At 47.1% G+C, this 17,967-nt stretch overlaps 1 protein-coding gene across 4 annotated transcripts in view; it reads left to right on the top strand.

Moving 5' to 3' along the window:
- CLCF1 (cardiotrophin like cytokine factor 1) overlaps nucleotides 1-17,967 on the top strand; it is a 227,368-nt gene that overhangs the window by 164,964 nt on the left and 44,437 nt on the right. The gene's annotated exons all lie outside the window — the stretch shown is intronic.

The raw sequence follows: 17,967 nt of genomic DNA, 5'->3' as shown, positions 1-17,967 counted from the left end.
CTGACCTCCTGCCGTTGCCCCTGACTACGATCCTTGCTGCCTGCCTCGACCTTCTGCTACGTCCGACCTTGCTTCTGCCTACTCCCTTGTACCTCGCCTATCTTCAGCATCTTCAGCAGTCAGAGAGGTGAGCCGTTGCTAGTGGATACGACCTGGTCACTACCGCCGCAGCAAGACCATCCCGCTTTGCGGCGGGCTCTGGTGAAAACCTGTAGTGGCTTAGAACCGGTCCACTAGCGCGGTCCACGCCAATCCCTCTCTGGCACAGAGGATCCACTACCTGCCAGCCGGCAGCGTGACAGTAGATCCGGCCATGGATCCCGCTGAGGTTCCCCTGCCAGTTGCCTCTGATATCACCACGGTGGTCGCCCAGCAAGCCCGACAGATCGCCCATCTAATCCACCAGCTGTCGGAAGTGTCCTCCATTATGCACCAACTTCAGTCGCAACTTCATCAGCAATCTTCTCCTCCGCCAGCTCCTGCACCTCCTCCGCAGCGAGTGGCCACTCCTAGCCTCTGCCTGTCCTTGCCGGACAAATTTAATGGGGACTCTAAGTATTGCCGTGGCTTTCTTTCGCAATGTTCCCAGCACTTGGAGATGATGTCGGACCAGTTTCCTACTGAAAGGTCTAAGGTGGCTTTCGTGTTCTGCCTTCTGTCTGGAAAAGCCCTGTCATGGGCCGCACCGCTCTGGGACCGCAATGACCCCGTCACTGCCTCTGTACACTCCTTCTTCTCGGAAATTCGAAGTGTCTTTGAGGAACCTGCCCGAGCTTCTTCAGCCGAGATTGCCCTGCTGAACCTGGCCCAGGGTGTTTCTTCCGTTGGCGAGTACGCCATTCAGTTCCGTACTCTTGCTTACGAGTTGTCCTGGAATAGTGAGGTTCTCTGCGCGACCTTTAAAAAAGGCCTATCCAGCAACATTAAAGATGTTCTGGCCGCACGAGAGACTCCTGCTGACCTACATGATCTCATTCATCTTGCCACTCGCATTGACATGCGTTCTTCCGGATGGCGTCTGGAGCTCCGCCTGGATATGGACTTTGTTCGCACGAAGCGTTTTTTCTCCCCGGCTCACCTCTCCTCTGGTCCTCTGCAATCTGTTCCTGTGCTTCCCGCCGCGGAGGCTATGCAAGTTGACCGGTCTCGCTTGACACCTCAAGAGAGGACACGACGCCGCATGGAGAATCTCTGCCTGTACTGTGCTAGTACCGAACACTTCCTGAAGGATTGTCCTATCCGTCCTCCCCGCCTGGAAAGACGTACGCTGACTCCGCACAAAGGTGACACAGTTCTTGATGTCAACTCTGCTTCTCCACGCCTTACTGTGCCTGTGCGGATATCTGCCTCTACCTTCTCCTTCTCTACTATGCTCTTCTTGGATTCCGGATCTGCAGGAAAATTTTTTTTGGCCTCTCTTATCAACAGGTTCTACGTTCCTGTGACCAGTCTCGCCAGACCCCTCTACATCTATTGTTTTTACAATAAAAGATTGGACTGTCTCGTGCGTTTTCACACAGAACCCCTCCTAATGTGCATCGGACCTCATCACGGAAAAATTGAGTTTTTTTTTCCTCCGGTTCTTTGGCCCCAAGAAGAGGGGGAGACCCAAGGGGGGGGGTACTGTTACGCCGAGCGCTCCGGGTCCCCGTTCCTCCCCGGAGCGCTCGCCTCATCCTTGTTGCTGCAGCGCCCCGGTCAGATCCACTGACCGGGTGCGCTGCGGTTCCGCCTCCAGCCGGGATGCGATTCGCGATGCGGGTGGCGCCCGCTCGCGATGCGCACCCCGGTCCCCGTACCTGACTCGCTCTCCGTCGGTCCTGTCCCGGCGCGCGCGGCCCCGCTCCCTAGGGCGCGCGCGCGCCGGGTCTCTGCGATTTAAAGGGCCAGTGCACCTATGATGGTGCCTGGCCCAATCTCCCAATTACCAATTAGTGTGATCACCTGTGCACTTCCCTATATCTCCTCACTTCCCCTGCACTCCCTTGCCGGATCTTGTTGCCTTAGTGCCTAGTGAAAGCGTTCCCTTGTCTGTTCCTAGCCCGTGTTCCTGACCTCCTGCCGTTGCCCCTGACTACGATCCTTGCTGCCTGCCTCGACCTTCTGCTACGTCCGACCTTGCTTCTGCCTACTCCCTTGTACCTCGCCTATCTTCAGCATCTTCAGCAGTCAGAGAGGTGAGCCGTTGCTAGTGGATACGACCTGGTCACTACCGCCGCAGCAAGACCATCCCGCTTTGCGGCGGGCTCTGGTGAAAACCTGTAGTGGCTTAGAACCGGTCCACTAGCGCGGTCCACGCCAATCCCTCTCTGGCACAGAGGATCCACTACCTGCCAGCCGGCAGCGTGACATGTACTTTGTAATGACAATCATTTCACCACAAAATCTATGATGAAACCAGAAAAAAGATATTTGTGGTGCAAAATTGAAAAAAAAAAGCCATTTTGTAACTTTTAGGGGCTTCCGATTCTAGGCAGTGCACTTTTCGGTAAAAAATTACATCTTATCTTTATTCTGTAGGTCCATATGGCCGCAAGGATACCTACTTTATATAGGTTTTATTTTATTTTACAACTTAAAGAAGATTGTAACTACATGCACCAAAATTAGTATGTTTAAAATTGTCATCTTTTGAATCATATAACATTTTTTTTTGCGCCGTGATCTCAAGTTTTTATCGCTAACAAGTTTTTATCGCTTTGTTTTGATGGGACTTTTCGACTGCTTTTAAAAAAAATTTGTAGGGTATACAAAATGACCAAAAATATGCAATTTTGGACTTTTGAATTTTTTTTTACGAATATGCCATTGACCGTGCGGTTTTATTCCCACATTTCTATAGTTCGGACTTTTCCGCACCCGCCAATACCACATATGTTTATGTTTATTTATGATTACATACTTTTGTTTTTTATGGGAAAATGGGGTGATTCAAACTTTTATTAGGGAAGGGGTTAAATCACATTTATTAACTTTTTTTTTTTTACTATTTAGTCCCATAGGGGACTATTACATGCAATCTTCTGATTGCGTACACTGTTCAATGCTATGCCATAGCATAGCATTGATCAGTGTTTCAGCGCTCTGCTGCTCCAGCCTGGATTTCAGGCAGGGAGAAGCAGAGCACCAATCGGACGGGGAGTAGGCAGGTAGGGACCCTTCCCCGTCCATTTAGCTGTTCGGGACGCCACAGTGACTGAGCTGCCGGGAACAGTTTACTTTCATTTTAGACACGGCATTCAACTTTGATCGCCGCATCTAAGGGGTTAAGGCTGGGCATCACCGCGATTGGTGATGTCCAGCATTAGCCATGGGTCCTGGTGGGACAACCCACCTATGACGCGTGGTCAGCCCGTGACCCCACGTCATAACAGGGGAGAGGGACCAGGGCGTACAGGTACGCCCTTGGTCCTTAACCCCTTAAGGACGCAGCCCTTTTTCACCTTAAGGACTGAGCCTTTTTTCGCAATTCTGACCACCGTCATTTTACGAATTAATAACTCGAAAATGCTTTTACCAAATATTCTGATTCTGAGATTGTTTTTTCGTGACATATTCTACTTTATTTTGGTGCTAAATTTTCGGGGTCCCCAGGCATCTTCTCCTCCGGGTACCAGCCTCCATCTTCTTCCCATGATCCCCTCGACATCCAGGGGTCGGCAAAATGGGGGGTTGCCATGGCAACCCACTGTCCTGCCCTGCCATTGGTCAGAATCAGTTCTGACCAATGGCAGGGGATAGGAGGAGATCGCAGCACTGCGACCTCACTCCTATCCCTCAGCATGATCAGGGCTGTCCCTGACATCTCCGATCATCCCTATTTTCCGGGTGATCGGGTCACCAGAGACCCGATCAGCCCGGAATAGCAGAAAATCGCATCTCTGAATTGACATGCGATTTTCTGCGATCGCCAACATGGGGGCGTCTCAGGACCCCCCTCGGCGATGTGCTGGGATGCCTGCTGAATGATTTCAGCAGGCATTCCGGTCTGGTCCCCAACCGGCTAGCGGCGGGGACTGGAATTCCCACGGGAGTATGCATACACCCCATGTCCTTAAGGACTCGGGATGCAGGGCGTATGCATACACCCGGCGTCCTTAAAAGGTTAAGGTGTTAAGAGGTTAAACCACATGGTCAATGGAGTATATATATATATATATATATATATATATATATATATATATATATATATATAAACAAACATTTTCCAGAATTCCAGAATTGTATTTTTGGTCATTCCATAAAATGTTTTAACAAAAAGCGTTAAAAAAGTCCCATCAAAACAAAAATAATACTGATAAAAACTATTGATCACAGTGCAAAATATTAACTCTCAAATATAGGGGTCAGAGTGTAATTTTAAACATGCCACTTTTCGTACAAAAAGTTATACATTTTTTTATAGTAGTAAAACAAAATAAAACCTAAAAAAAATTAGGTATAGTTGTAAGGACCTACAAAATATAGACAAAGTGCACTGTGTAGAAACTAAAGCCCCCGAAAGTTAAAACATGTTTTTTGTTTTTTTTTGCCCAACAAATATTTTGTTTGTTTCACCATAGATTTGTTGGTAACAAGTGCAAAAATGAAAAATCCCTGTGTCCTTAAAGGGGTACTTCTGTTTAACTTTCTGGTGCCAGAAAGTTAAACAGATTTGTAAATTGCTTTTATTTAAAAACCTTAATTTTTCAAGTACTTATCAGCTGCTGTATACTACATAAGAAGTTCTTTTCTTTTTGAATTTCTTTTCTGTCTGACCACAGTGCTCTCCACTGATACCTCTCTGTGTCAGGAACTTTCCAGAGCAGGAGAGGTTTGCTATGGGGATCTGCTCCTGCTCTGGACAGTTCCTGTATAGATAGATAAAAGAAAAACAAAGGTGTGCTCATAGTGCAGGCAGTTTAAATGGAAGAAAGTTGCACAAATGAGATTGGAGGCTTACCAGATGGTGTTGTGCTTAGGGCACAAAACCTCAGCAGGCACGTAGAATCACAGTTGAAACGGGGGTCAGCAGCCACAGTGTCCTTTCCAGATGGCTCAAAGTCAGCTGGATAGTGCAAGTAGAATACATGGATAAAATCCAATAAAAAGGGGACTTCCCAACTGGCGTTTCTCCTCCCAGGAAGAATGTGGAAACAGTAGCCCACAGAGGTAAAATTATTGCAACAAAAAGTTTTGAGCCCGTACTGGACTTTTTGTCAGGCAGAGACTGGTATGGGCTCAAAACTATGTGTTGCATCATTAAACCATAACTTTACCTATGTGGGCTAATGTTTCCACATTCTTCCTGGGAGGAGAAGCACCAGTTGGGAAGTCCCCTTTTTATTGAATTTTATCCAAGTATTCTACCTGGACCGCTTTTGACATGGACAGAGGTGTCAGCAGAGAAAACTGTGGTCAGACAGAAAATAAATTCAAAAAGAAAAGAACTTCCTCTGTAGTATACAGCAGCTGATAAGTACTGAAAGGATTAGGATTTTTAAATGGAACTAATTAACTTTCTGGCACCAGTTAAAAAATTTTTTTTCCATCGAAGTACCCCTTTAAGGGGTTATATAAATGGCCCATATGGCAAATATGGTGAAAAGCTGTTTTAGGTAAACCCCCCTCAAAAGATGGGGTGGCACTCCCTTTACCTGGAGAAAAAAGGATCACTCTTTAGAGTTGACACGCCTTCTTAACCATTAGAACTGTGAACAGTTTACTTCAGGAGTCACAGCAAAAGCTGTTAAGTTCTTTAAAACAGGCTTAGGGCTCATTCACACAGACGGATCCGCAGCCTATTTTACGCTGAGGTTCCGCCGACGATTGACCGTACAGTGTGTCTCCATATGTACCTGCTCGGAGCAGCAATCCGCCACTACGATCAGACACACTGCTGCCTGCTCGTAGCAGCGGATTGCCGCTCCAAGCAGGCACATATGGAGACACACTGTAGGGTCCATCGTCAGCGGATCTGCAGCGTAAAATATGCTGCAGATCTGTCCAAGTGAACGTACCCTTAGACAAATTCTTTGAATAAAATAACAGTGCATATGTAGAAATATTGAATTCTTGTCAAAGGTTGGCCACTTTGCCTTCCCTTTATCCATTCATACCACTTCCCTTCATCCATCTTCTTCCTTCTTTGATGAACTTGAAGGACAACTGTACTAACTATATAAACTACAGTATATGATGTAATGCTAGTTCTTATACTTGGAAAGAAGACTAGAAGAACCGATTCCAAAATCCCAGGAGTAGTACTGATGTTTTGTTCCATCGAGAAGGCCTTCTCATGGGATTGTATAGAAACAGAGAAAAAGCGCCTCATAGAGTAAAGCCTTTTAGAGTAGGGTCACACGTGCCATATTTTGCTGTGTATTTGTTGCTGGAGATTTTCCTACTCATTGAAGTCAATGGGTAACAAAATATGCAGCTGATTTTGCTACCCATTGACTTCAGTGGGTAGGAAAATATGTTGCAGCAAAATATGGCATGTGTTACCTGACGAAGAGAGGAATCCCCTCTAGAAACACATTGTCCTGCACATTCCAAATCTGTGTAACTAATATTGCCCGTGTATACCACTGTAAATTGGAAAAATAAAAAGTTCACACAGTTTTTCTGCCAAAATCGTCTTTTTCATCCCGGAGAAGCGCTGCACATAAGTCGGATTTTGGGTCTGTCCTTTGCCATGGACACTCGCAACCCACTTCCAGCCTGTACCCTTAAAAATCGACACACCTCATGAATCCAATGTGCAGAATGCCACAACACCACAACACCTTTTAACACAAAATATACCACTCCAGAGAAAACAACATAGGAAACCAGTTGAGCAAGCAGCAGCAAGTATAGAAATAACTACACACACTTGAATCAGTTGGAGATAACCAATAGCAACTGAGCAAAATAAAAACATTCTATACAAGTAAGGCTGTGGTCATAGACCCAATGTAGGGTGAAAGCTACAACAGTATATTTATTCATTTAATGGTGACTTCAGAATGCAATTGGAAAATTTACAAGGCAGGCATTATGGCCCACATTTATCATTGTAGGTGTAAGTGAAGCATTTTTTTAAACCCTTTGTTTGTGTGCTGATAATGTGTAGGAGCACCAAATGTATTAAATGTTCACAGAGCATTTGATACATTTTGAGCAGGTAAACATTTTCTGAAATTTCTCTCTTCACATACACTAAAAAGCTATGCCAGGACTGGGATGGTGTAGTTTTAGACACTTTTCAGTGGCTTTGCACCTTTTTTGCGCCTTTTTACAAAAAGACGCAGTTCATAAATTTCAGTCCACGGCATACGCTGAATTGAAAAGCGTGTACTACTACTCCAAAACATCTGGAATGACTAAAATATTCTACCACCAAAAGGTGCAAAATAACACACAGTGCGCCAAAATAGCGCCTTTTGTACGGAGAAAAAAAGGTGTAAACTCATTGATAAATGTCAGCCTATATATCTACAGATGAACACAACAAAGCACACCAGGAAGTACATATGATACAGTTACATAATCAATGTACTTACAACTTTAATCCATTAATCAGTGAAACAACAAATACAGACAAATTAATACATGTATATACATATACATACCCTCCTGTGCTGCACAAGAGACGCTGCTGGGCTCCTTAACCAGGGAGTGACTAGAGGGAAAAACTCCACACAGCGGACTTACGAGAGATGGTAACAATTGAAGCCAACCCACCAATCCTTCATCTGGGGCGCATGCTGGACACGAGAAGATCCTTGGGAAACAGAACAAATGTGTACTGTCTCGAAATTACCGCCACATACACCATAAATTGTGTCTATGGCCTGTATGGATACAAATGAGAATCAGACTGTTGTAACTATATAAACATGACACCTATGCATACATAAAAGGGATCATATGGATGATAGATAAATCATTAATAAAATTTAGCTCAACGAGCCGCAAACATCAAAATATATACCTTTTCATATAAAATATATATATATATATATTAAAAAAAAAAAAATTACTAAGGCCATCCTACAAGTATCTGAAATAAAGTGCATCAAGACAAAAATAATTACCGTAATATGTGTGTGCATACTAGCAGTAATATCAATTATTGTATTTGCATACTAAAGTAACAAAGCATTATGGGAGCTCTACACATAAAATATATAGTATATCACAAATATTGTGTTAAAAAATTACTCTCTATGGATTAATTTAATCGGTGAGTATGCATTTTAAAAATCCAATAAATCTTACATTCTTTCAGGACCTCAAGCCTATTTACTACATCAGTGGCTACATAACCAACAGGTGTAACTTTGCATTCACCAAAGTCATGGGACCAGTGTTTGTTGATTCTAGTTCTTAAACTAAAGGTTGATTCAACCAAAATACTGCCACTTACAGGAATATTCAAATAATTAGACCTCATAAGTGTAATGTCCACGCTCTGGTCAGATACGCTGGCCGTAAGTGCTCTCCTGTCATGTCCCTGCTGCCGGTGGGGCTGGGATTCACATCGCGGGAAACGCCTGCATGCGAGTCCCAGCCCGTCACTCATCTCCCTGGTCTTCCATGCTCTCAGCTCCGGCGGTCGTGCCCCCGCCTCCTAGGATGCGCACGCAGGATCTCTTACATTTAAAGGACTAGTACACCCTTAATTAGTAAATTCACCTGTACCTTCTCCTATAAGTATCTGCACCTCCCATCACTCCCTACCAGATCTTTGTTGCCCCATTTCCTGAGAGAAAGCTTCTGTGTTCCATTGTTTCTGTTACCCTTGTTCCGTGATCTAACCCTGCTACTGTGCCACCTGCCATCCTGATCTCATCTTGTCTGTATCCTTCTGTGCCATGCTTCACCTTAGACTCCGCTCCCTGGCACGGCTCACATCATCAACCACACAGGCCCTAAGGATCCACCACCTGCAGTGACCCTTACAGTAAGATCTGGCCATGGGGTGCCTCTGCTGGAGGTTTCAGATCTCTCCACCAGCAGGTTTCAGATCTCTCCACCATCGTGGCTCAACAGTAGTTGGCTCATCAAGCGCAAAAACTGAATCAACTTTCTGCTATGGTGCAAAAGCTTCTTGCCGCTCAGCAGCAACAGCAGCAGCCATCTGTGCCTGAGCTTCCTCTTGTGTCAGCTTTTTCTTCCAGGTCCAAGCTTCGCTCATCCTTGCCCTTAAAGTTTGACGGAGATTCCAAGCTATGTAGAGGCTTTGTGACACAGTGTTTTATGCATCTTGAACTCATGGCAGATCAGTTCCTGACGGAGCTTGCTAAAGTGGCGTTTGTGGTCAGTCTCCTGTATGGAAAAGCTTTAGCCTGGGCTACTCCTCTCTGGGATCACAATGATCCCGAACTTGCTGGCCTACCTTGCAGAATTCTGCAAAATATTGGAAGCACCTGCGCGAGCCTCCTCTTCCGAGATGGCTCTTCTGACTCTTTTTCAAGGTAACTCCTCTGTGGGCGACTACACTGTTCAATTCCGCACACTTGCTTCTGAACTGGCCTGGAACGACAAAGCCTTGTGTGCCACCTTTAAAAATGGACTCTCCAGTAAAATCAAGGATGCCCTCGCTGCACGAGATCCTCCAACTAACCTGAGTGAAATTATCCATTTAGCCACTCGTATTGATGTGCATTTTGCCGAGAGGCAGGAAGAACTTCATTTGGAAAAAGAACCTGCCCAAACACAGCAATTTCTGAAACTTTACCTTCCTGTGACTCGACTTGCCAAGCCCTTGTACATTTCCTCTGTCAACAGACAAAATCTGAAAACTGTAAGGTGCTTTACCACACAGAACCTTTCATCCTGCAAGTAGGAGATTTGCATAAGGAAAAAATTGAGTTCTATGTGCTGCAACATTGTACTTTGGAGCTTCTTTTTGGTCTTCTTTGGCTTCAACGTCATTCTCTTCAACTAGACTGAAATTCTGGTGAGATCACTTGCTGGGGACAGTTTTGCCAAAATCATTGTCTTGTGCTGACCCAGTCTAAGATTCTTTCTTCACCTCCTTTTGGGCCTGCTAACAAAAACTTTAGAGCTGACGCTCTTTCCAGGTCCTCAGATGTTGCAGGTTCAAATTCTACGCCAAGGTGTAACATTCCTCCAGAGCATCCTCAACAAGTTCCACTTGGAAAATCTTTTGTGCCTGCTAAACTGAGACGTAAAGTATTGAATTGGGGATATTCTTTGTTGCTGCCTGGTCATCCTGTTAAACAGAAGACTTTTCAACTTATCACCCGGCATTACTGGTGCCCGCGCCTTAAACGCGATGTCACAGATTTTGTTTGTGCCTGCATTACCTGTGCCCATGGAAACATTTTTCTACAGAAACCTGCAGGCCTCTTACAACCTTTGCCCACTCCAGAACCCCTTGGTCTCATAGTGCTAAGAACTTTATTACCGATCAGCCACCCTCCTATACTCCAGAACCTTCTAAATTCCAAGAAAAAGGGTAGACCAAAGGGGGTGGGGAGTACTGTAATTTCTGCTCTCCGGCCTGACACACAAGCCATGAGCGCTCTCCTTTCATGTCCACGCTGCGGATGCACCCGCATGCGAGTCCCAGCCCGTCACTCACCTCCCTGGTCTTCCGTGCTCTCAGCCTCCTAGGGCACGCGTGCCAGAGCTCTTACATTTAAAGGGCCAGTTCACCCTTAACCTTAATTAGTGAATTCACCTGTACCTTCTCTTATAAGTATCTGCACCTCCCATCACTCCCTGCCAGATCTTTGTTGCCCTAGTGCCTGAGAGAAAGCTTCAGTGTTCCATTGTTCCTGTTACCCTTGTTCTGTGACCTGACCCTGCTACTGTGCCACCTGCCCTGTCCATCAGCTATCCTTACCTCATCTTGTCTGTATCCTTCTGTGCCATGCTTCATCCCAGCAACCTGTGTGGATGGTTCGTGCCAGGGGTAGCGACCTGGGTGCCGCCTGCCACAGCAAGACCATCCCGCTTTAAGGCGGGTTCTGGTGAAAACCAGCGGCACCTTAGACTCCACTACCTGGAACAGCTCACGTCTTCATCTACACAGGCCCTGAGGATCCACCACCTGCCGTGACCCTTACAATAAGATATGCTTCATAAAATGTTTAGTTACAAATGTTTCCCTGTTACAGCCAAAAGCTTTCTGGGCATGCTGGGAGTTGTAGTTTGGCAACAACTGGAGGCTCCCTGTTTGGGAAGACATTGCATTATGGGCACCGTCTCCAGCAGAGAGTGCCAAAAATGTACTAACCCTTTTTTCATGTTTTTTTCTTCTCCTTTCAGATCCGTGTATGCAGAGGATTACGGCGGTATACTACGGTGATGAACTGGATTTTCTTTTAATAAAATGGCTAATGAGGGCTGTTACGCCTAGCGCTCCGGGTCCCCGCTCCTCCCCGGAGCGCTCACGGCGTCTTTCTCCCTGCAGCTCCCCGGTCAGTCCCGCTGACCGGGAGCGCTGCTCTGTCATGGCCGTTGGGGATGCGATTCGCACAGCGGGACGCGCCCGCTCGCGAATCGCATCCCAGGTCACTTACCCGTTCCCGTCCCCTGCTGTCATGTGCTGGCGCGCGCGGCTCCGCTCTCTAGGGCGCGCGCGCGCCGGCTCCCTGAGACTTAAAGGGCCAGTGCACCAATGATTGGTGCCTGGCCCAATTAGCTTAATTGGCTTCCACCTGGTCCCTGACTATATCTGACCTCCTCCCATGCACTCCCTTGCCGGATCTTGTTGCCCTTGTGCCTAGTGAAAGCGTTTTGTGTGTTTAAAGCCTGTGTACCAGAACTTCTGCTATCTCCCCTGACTACGAACCTTGCCGCCTGCCCCCGACCTTCTGCTACGTCCGACTTTGCTTCTGCCTACTCCCTTGTACCGCGCCTATCTTCAGCAGTCAGAGAGGTTGAGCCGTTGCTAGTGGATACGACCTGGTCACTACCGCCGCAGCAAGACCATCCCGCTTTGCGGCGGGCTCTGGTGAAAACCAGTAGTGTCTTAGAACCGGTCCACTAGCACGGTCCTCGCTATCCCTCTCTGGCACAGAGGATCCACCTCCTGCCAGCCGGCATCGTGACAGTAGATCCGGCCATGGATCCCGCTGAAGTTCCTCTGCCAGTTGTCGCTGACCTCCCTACGCTGGTCGCCCAGCAAGCTCGTCAGATCGCCCAACAAGATCACCAGCTGTCGTACTTGACCACCATGACACAGCAACTCCAGTCACTACTACAGCAAGTACAGTCACAGCTACAGCAGCAACAACCATCTCCTCCGCCAGCTCCTGCACCCCTTCCGCAGCGAGTGGCCACTCCTAGCCTCCGCCTGTCCTTGCCGGACAAATTTAATGGGGACTCTAAGTTTTGCCGTGGCTTTCTTTCGCAATGTTCCCTGCACTTGGAGATGATGTCGGACCAGTTTCCTACTGAAAGGTCTAAGGTGGCTTTCGTAGTCAGCCTTCTGTCTGGAAAAGCTCTGTCATGGGCCACACCGCTCTGGGACCGCAATGACCCCGTCACTGCCTCTGTACACTCCTTCTTCTCGGAAATTCGAAGTGTCTTTGAGGAACCTGCCCGAGCCTCTTCTGCTGAGACTGCCCTGCTGAACCTGGTCCAGGGTAATTCTTCCGTTGGCGAGTACGCCATACAATTCCGTACTCTTGCCTCTGAACTATCCTGGAATAATGAGGCCCTCTGCGCGACCTTTAAAAAAGGCCTATCCAGCAACATTAAAGATGTTCTGGCCGCACGAGAGACTCCTGCTAACCTGCATGAACTCATTCATCTAGCCACTCGCATTGACATGCGTTTTTCTGAGAGGCATCAAGAACTCCGCCAGGAAAAAGACTTAGATCTCTGGACACCTCTCCCACAGTCTCCACTGCAATCTGCGCCTAGGCCTCCCGCCGAGGAGGCCATGCAAGTGGATCGGTCTCGCCTGACCCTGGAAGAGAGGAATCGCCGTAAGGAAGAGAATCTTTGTCTGTACTGTGCCAGTACTGAACATTTTTTGGTGGATTGCCCAATCCGTCCTCCACGTCTGGGAAACGCACGCTCGCACCCAGCTCTCGTGGGTGTGGCGTCTCTTGATGCTAAGTCGGCTTCTCCACGTCTCACGGTGCCTGTTCGGATTTCTACTTCAGCCAGCTCTTCCCTCTCAGCCGTGGCCTGCCTGGACTCTGGAGCTTCTGGGAATTTTATTCGGGAGTCCTTAGTGAATAAATTCCGCATTCCGGTGACCCGTCTTGTCAAGCCACTCCACGTTTCCGCGGTCAACGGAGCCAGGTTGGATTGCACCGTGCGTTTCCGCACGGAGCCCCTCCTAATGTGCATCGGACCTCATCACGAGGAAATTGTATTTTTGGTCCTTCCTAATTGCACTTCTGAAGTTCTCCTTGGACTACCCTGGCTTCAACACCATTCCCCAACCCTGGATTGGTCCACTGGGGAGATCAAGAGTTGGGGCCCCTCTTGTTCCAAGGACTGCCTTCAACCGGTTCCCAGTACTCCCTGCCGGGACCCTGTGGTTCCTCCTGTATCCGGTCCCCCTAAGGTCATTAAGGACTCTGCCTGCCACAGGAAATGCCTCTCCCCCCCTCCCAGTCCCATCAGGCAAGCCCCTGTGTCCCCGCATGGCCCTCGTCCTGGTGTCACACTGCCCCGTGCCAGGCCTCGCCCTCTGCCCTCTCTCCCCATTCCTACTCCTGCTGTTCTGCCTGCCGTTGAGGAATCCCTCCATCCTTTCCCGGTGTCCTCATCCCAGGGGAGGCAGTTACCGGATAAAGAGAAGGGGAGACCTAAGGGGGGGGGTACTGTTACGCCTAGCGCTCCGGGTCCCCGCTCCTCCCCGGAGCGCTCACGGCGTCTTTCTCCCTGCAGCTCCCCGGTCAGTCCCGCTGACCGGGAGCGCTGCTCTGTCATGGCCGTTGGGGATGCGATTCGCACAGCGGGACGCGCCCGCTCGCGAATCGCATCCCAGGTCACTTACCCGTTCCCGTCCCCTGCTGTCATGTGCTGGCGCGCGCGGCTCCGCTCTCTAGGGCGCGCGCGCGCCGGCTCCCTGACACTTAAAGGGCCAGTGCACCAATGATTGGTGCCTGGCCCAATTAGCTTAATTGGCTTCCACCTGGTCCCTGACTATATCTGACCTCCTCCCATGCACTCCCTTGCCGGATCTTGTTGCCCTTGTGCCTAGTGAAAGCGTTTTGTGTGTTTAAAGCCTGTGTACCAGAACTTCTGCTATCTCCCCTGACTACGAACCTTGCCGCCTGCCCCCGACCTTCTGCTACGTCCGACTTTGCTTCTGCCTACTCCCTTGTACCGCGCCTATCTTCAGCAGTCAGAGAGGTTGAGCCGTTGCTAGTGGATACGACCTGGTCACTACCGCCGCAGCAAGACCATCCCGCTTTGCGGCGGGCTCTGGTGAAAACCAGTAGTGTCTTAGAACCGGTCCACTAGCACGGTCCTCGCTATCCCTCTCTGGCACAGAGGATCCACCTCCTGCCAGCCGGCATCGTGACAAGGGCTGTGGGGGATTTTTTTTAATTGAATTTTCAGGATTAGTAGTGGAAACAGTCTTATAGACGAAATCCATTACTAAGCCGGGACATAGTGTTAGCCCCAAAAACAGCTAGCGCTGACCCCCAAATATTATCCCAGTACCCACCGCCACAGGGGTACCAGGAAGAGCCGTACCGAGAAACCTTGCACTTTAAAAAAAATAAATAAATAAATGTAAAAAAAACGCATAGGGTTCCCCGTATTTTTATTCTCAGCCAGATAACAACCAAGCAGAAACAGCCTGATGTTACCAGGGTGGGTGAAGACCAATGCTACTGGCCCTCCCCAGCCTAAATAATGGCAGCCTGTTACGCCTAGGCACAGGAGCTCCAATTATGATGCTCCAGGCCTGTTGGTACTGGCTCTTCTCGGTACCCTTGTGGCTGTGGGTACCAGGGTAATATTTGGGGGTTAGCTCTAGCTGTTTTTTGGGCTAACTCTAAGCCCTAGCTTAGTAATGGATTCCGTCTATAAGACGGCTTCCACTACTAAGCCTGAAAATTCAAAGTAAAAAAACATGACACATTGGAAAAATTTATTTATTTAAAAAACACTCCCCCTCAGCCCTCGTTAGCCATTTTATTAAAATAAAAAAAAATCCAGTTCATCCCCTTAGTCCACCAAATCCGTTGTAATCCTCTGCATACATGGATCTCAAATGAGAAGAAAAAAAAACATGACATTGGCTGTCCGGGCATGCTGGGAATTGTAGTTTAGCAACAGCTGGAGTCACACAGACCCAGTGGGGACAGGAGCAAGGGAGGTAAGTGGACCTCATGTTCTGTATACACTATATACAGCTATATAGATAGCTGTATATACTGTATACCGTCCAAAGGGTGACAGGATTCCCGGCTTCTGTATAGTATACATGGGTACACTATGCACCCCTGTATACTTCATGACCGGGGGGAGGTGAGTAGTGATGCTATACATCACTCCTCACCTCCTTACACTCTGTGGACCGGGTGCTCTGCATCCGACCCACAGAGTGGTACCCTGAAGGCAGTGAAAAATCTGCCACTGTACAACATTGGCGATTTCCACACACCAAAAAAAATGCCAGAAAACTGCCAATATGCAGGAAAAAGCTGTGGCAGTTTTTCTCGCATTTTTTTCAGGTGCAAAAAAAACCAAAAGAAAAACAAGTGAAAACCTAGCCTTTAAGATGTTTGACAGAAAGTACAAGAAATACTGGTAAAACAACCCCTTTGGACAATTCAAAAAGACTGCAAAGGACTTGCAGCTGGTTATCTGATTTCGACACTCAAAGTGGGATCATGAGTTAGAGGTTTTGAGAAAAGAACTAACCTTCTGGTATAATACATGCAGCCCAGAAAAGAGCATGTGACCTCATACAATGAGATTGTCTAGAACCCAAGCCAGTCCCATCTGAATCCAGCACTTAAGTTTGGCATATAATACTTCTTGCAAAGTCATTCAGGATATATTGTTTAAAGCATTGGCATACTATGCCCATTGACCTCTTTTTACAACAAACCATCTCTAGAAAACCTTGGGTTATTTAAAGGAGGACAAAATTTTTCGAAAAGTATTGTTGACCCTAGCCGTTTGATCTGTGGAACATCTGAATCTTCCAGTAGCATTTCATTTTTGGGCACATATAGATGTAATACCTTTATATGTAAATGTTGCATCAAGCATAACAAGAAGGACTTTATGAGTAATAGTACCAGAAAAACCTTTGTAATTAAACATTTTATGAAGTCTATTTACTCAAATGTTCCTTTAAATTATAGCATATTGGTCAAATCACCCTCAGTTTAAGAACTTGAATCAACAAGCAGCGGTCCAATGATTTTGGTGAATTAAAAGTTACACCTATTAATCAATGTAGCCATTGAAGTGGTAAATAGGTTTGAGGTCCCTAAAAAAAAATAAGTGAAATTTTTTACATTTTTTAAATTAAAACACAATGGGCCTCATTTACTAAGCTAAAACCGACCAGTTTTGTCTGGTTATTTTGGCGCAGAGTGTCTGAGACATGTCTGCGCCACTCTGCGCCAGTGTGCGACAGTGTGCGCATGGAAAATCCGACAAACCCAACATTGCACTGTGAAAAGCCGGCGTGGTCGGTCCGAAATGGGACTAAGTTTCACAACCCGACCGATTTACTATTGAATTCACAGAAAATCCTGAGGATAAATGGTTGGAAATATCCACCTACAAAAAGCTGGTCAGAAAATGTTCCCGGCTTTCCCCAACAGCAAATAGAGAGGAATCCTGCAAGTCTGAAACAACTTTTCCCACTAGTAAAAACTTGACACTCTTAGTAAATGAGGCCCAATATTTGCGATAAACCATATATTGTTGTCAAGCATCTTAAAGATGGTTGACAGCCATAGTTTGTTGAATTACAAAAGTGACCATCACCATCAATGGCAGCAAAACGTCCCCTTGAAAAGTCTGTGGCAGAATTGCAGCTGGTTATATGATTTTGACACACAAAGAGGGATGATGAGTTAGAGGTTTCAAGAAAAGAACGATTCTTCTGGTATAATACAGGCAGCCCAGACAAGACCACGTGACCTCATACAACAAGACTGTCTTGAACCCAAACCAGTCCCATCTGATTTCAGCATTCCAACACTTTATTACTATGTATAATCCCTCTAACTAAGTCATTCAGGATATACTGCTTAAGCATGGTCTTTCCAATGACCTGTTTTCACAACAAACCATCCATAGAAGACTTCAAGTTATTTATAGGAGGGCAAAAACTATCAAAAGAATTGTTGCCCCTAGCTGTTTGAGGTGTGAAACATCTAAATCTCCATGATGTTCTTTGCTTTTGGGTAAGACTCGGGGCATGTGTAGATGTGGCACCTCTAGGTACAAATGTTGCACTGTCATCAAGCATAACAAGAAGGACTTAATGAATAATAGTACCGGGGGGAAACATTTGTAATTAAACATTCCATGAATTGTAGTACATTTTATGTGGTCTACTTACTCAAATGTTCCTGTATATTGCAGTATATTGGTTGAACCACAAGGGGTTTAAAGGGGTACTCTGCTGAAAAATTCTTCTCCCCTATCCAAAGGATAGGGGATAAGATGTTAGCACGTGGGGGCCTCTGGGGACCCCCGTAATCTCAGTTGCAGAACCCCTGTCATTGAGTGCACAGAGTGAACTCCGCTCCGTGCCTGATGACCTCCGATGCCAGCCGCCATGCCCCCTCCATTCACGTCTATGGGTGGAGGTATGACGGCTATGTACTAGCCGTCACAATCCCCTCCCATAGACATGGATGGAGGGGGCGTGGCATCACGTCACGAATGCGGAAGCTGCAAGCTTCTGTGCTCCAGACGCCGCTGCTGCCAGCCCGGACATCACGGGGGTCCCGCCACTGGATAGGGGATAAGATGTTTTCAACTGAGTACCTCTTTAAGAACTAAAATCAACAAACACCGGTC

The sequence above is a fragment of the Hyla sarda genome, chromosome 7, assembly GCF_029499605.1.
Source record: "Hyla sarda isolate aHylSar1 chromosome 7, aHylSar1.hap1, whole genome shotgun sequence".
NCBI lineage: Eukaryota > Metazoa > Chordata > Amphibia > Anura > Hylidae > Hyla > Hyla sarda.
Note: the sequence above shows the minus strand (reverse complement) of the source record. Positions and strands in the feature narration are given on the sequence as shown.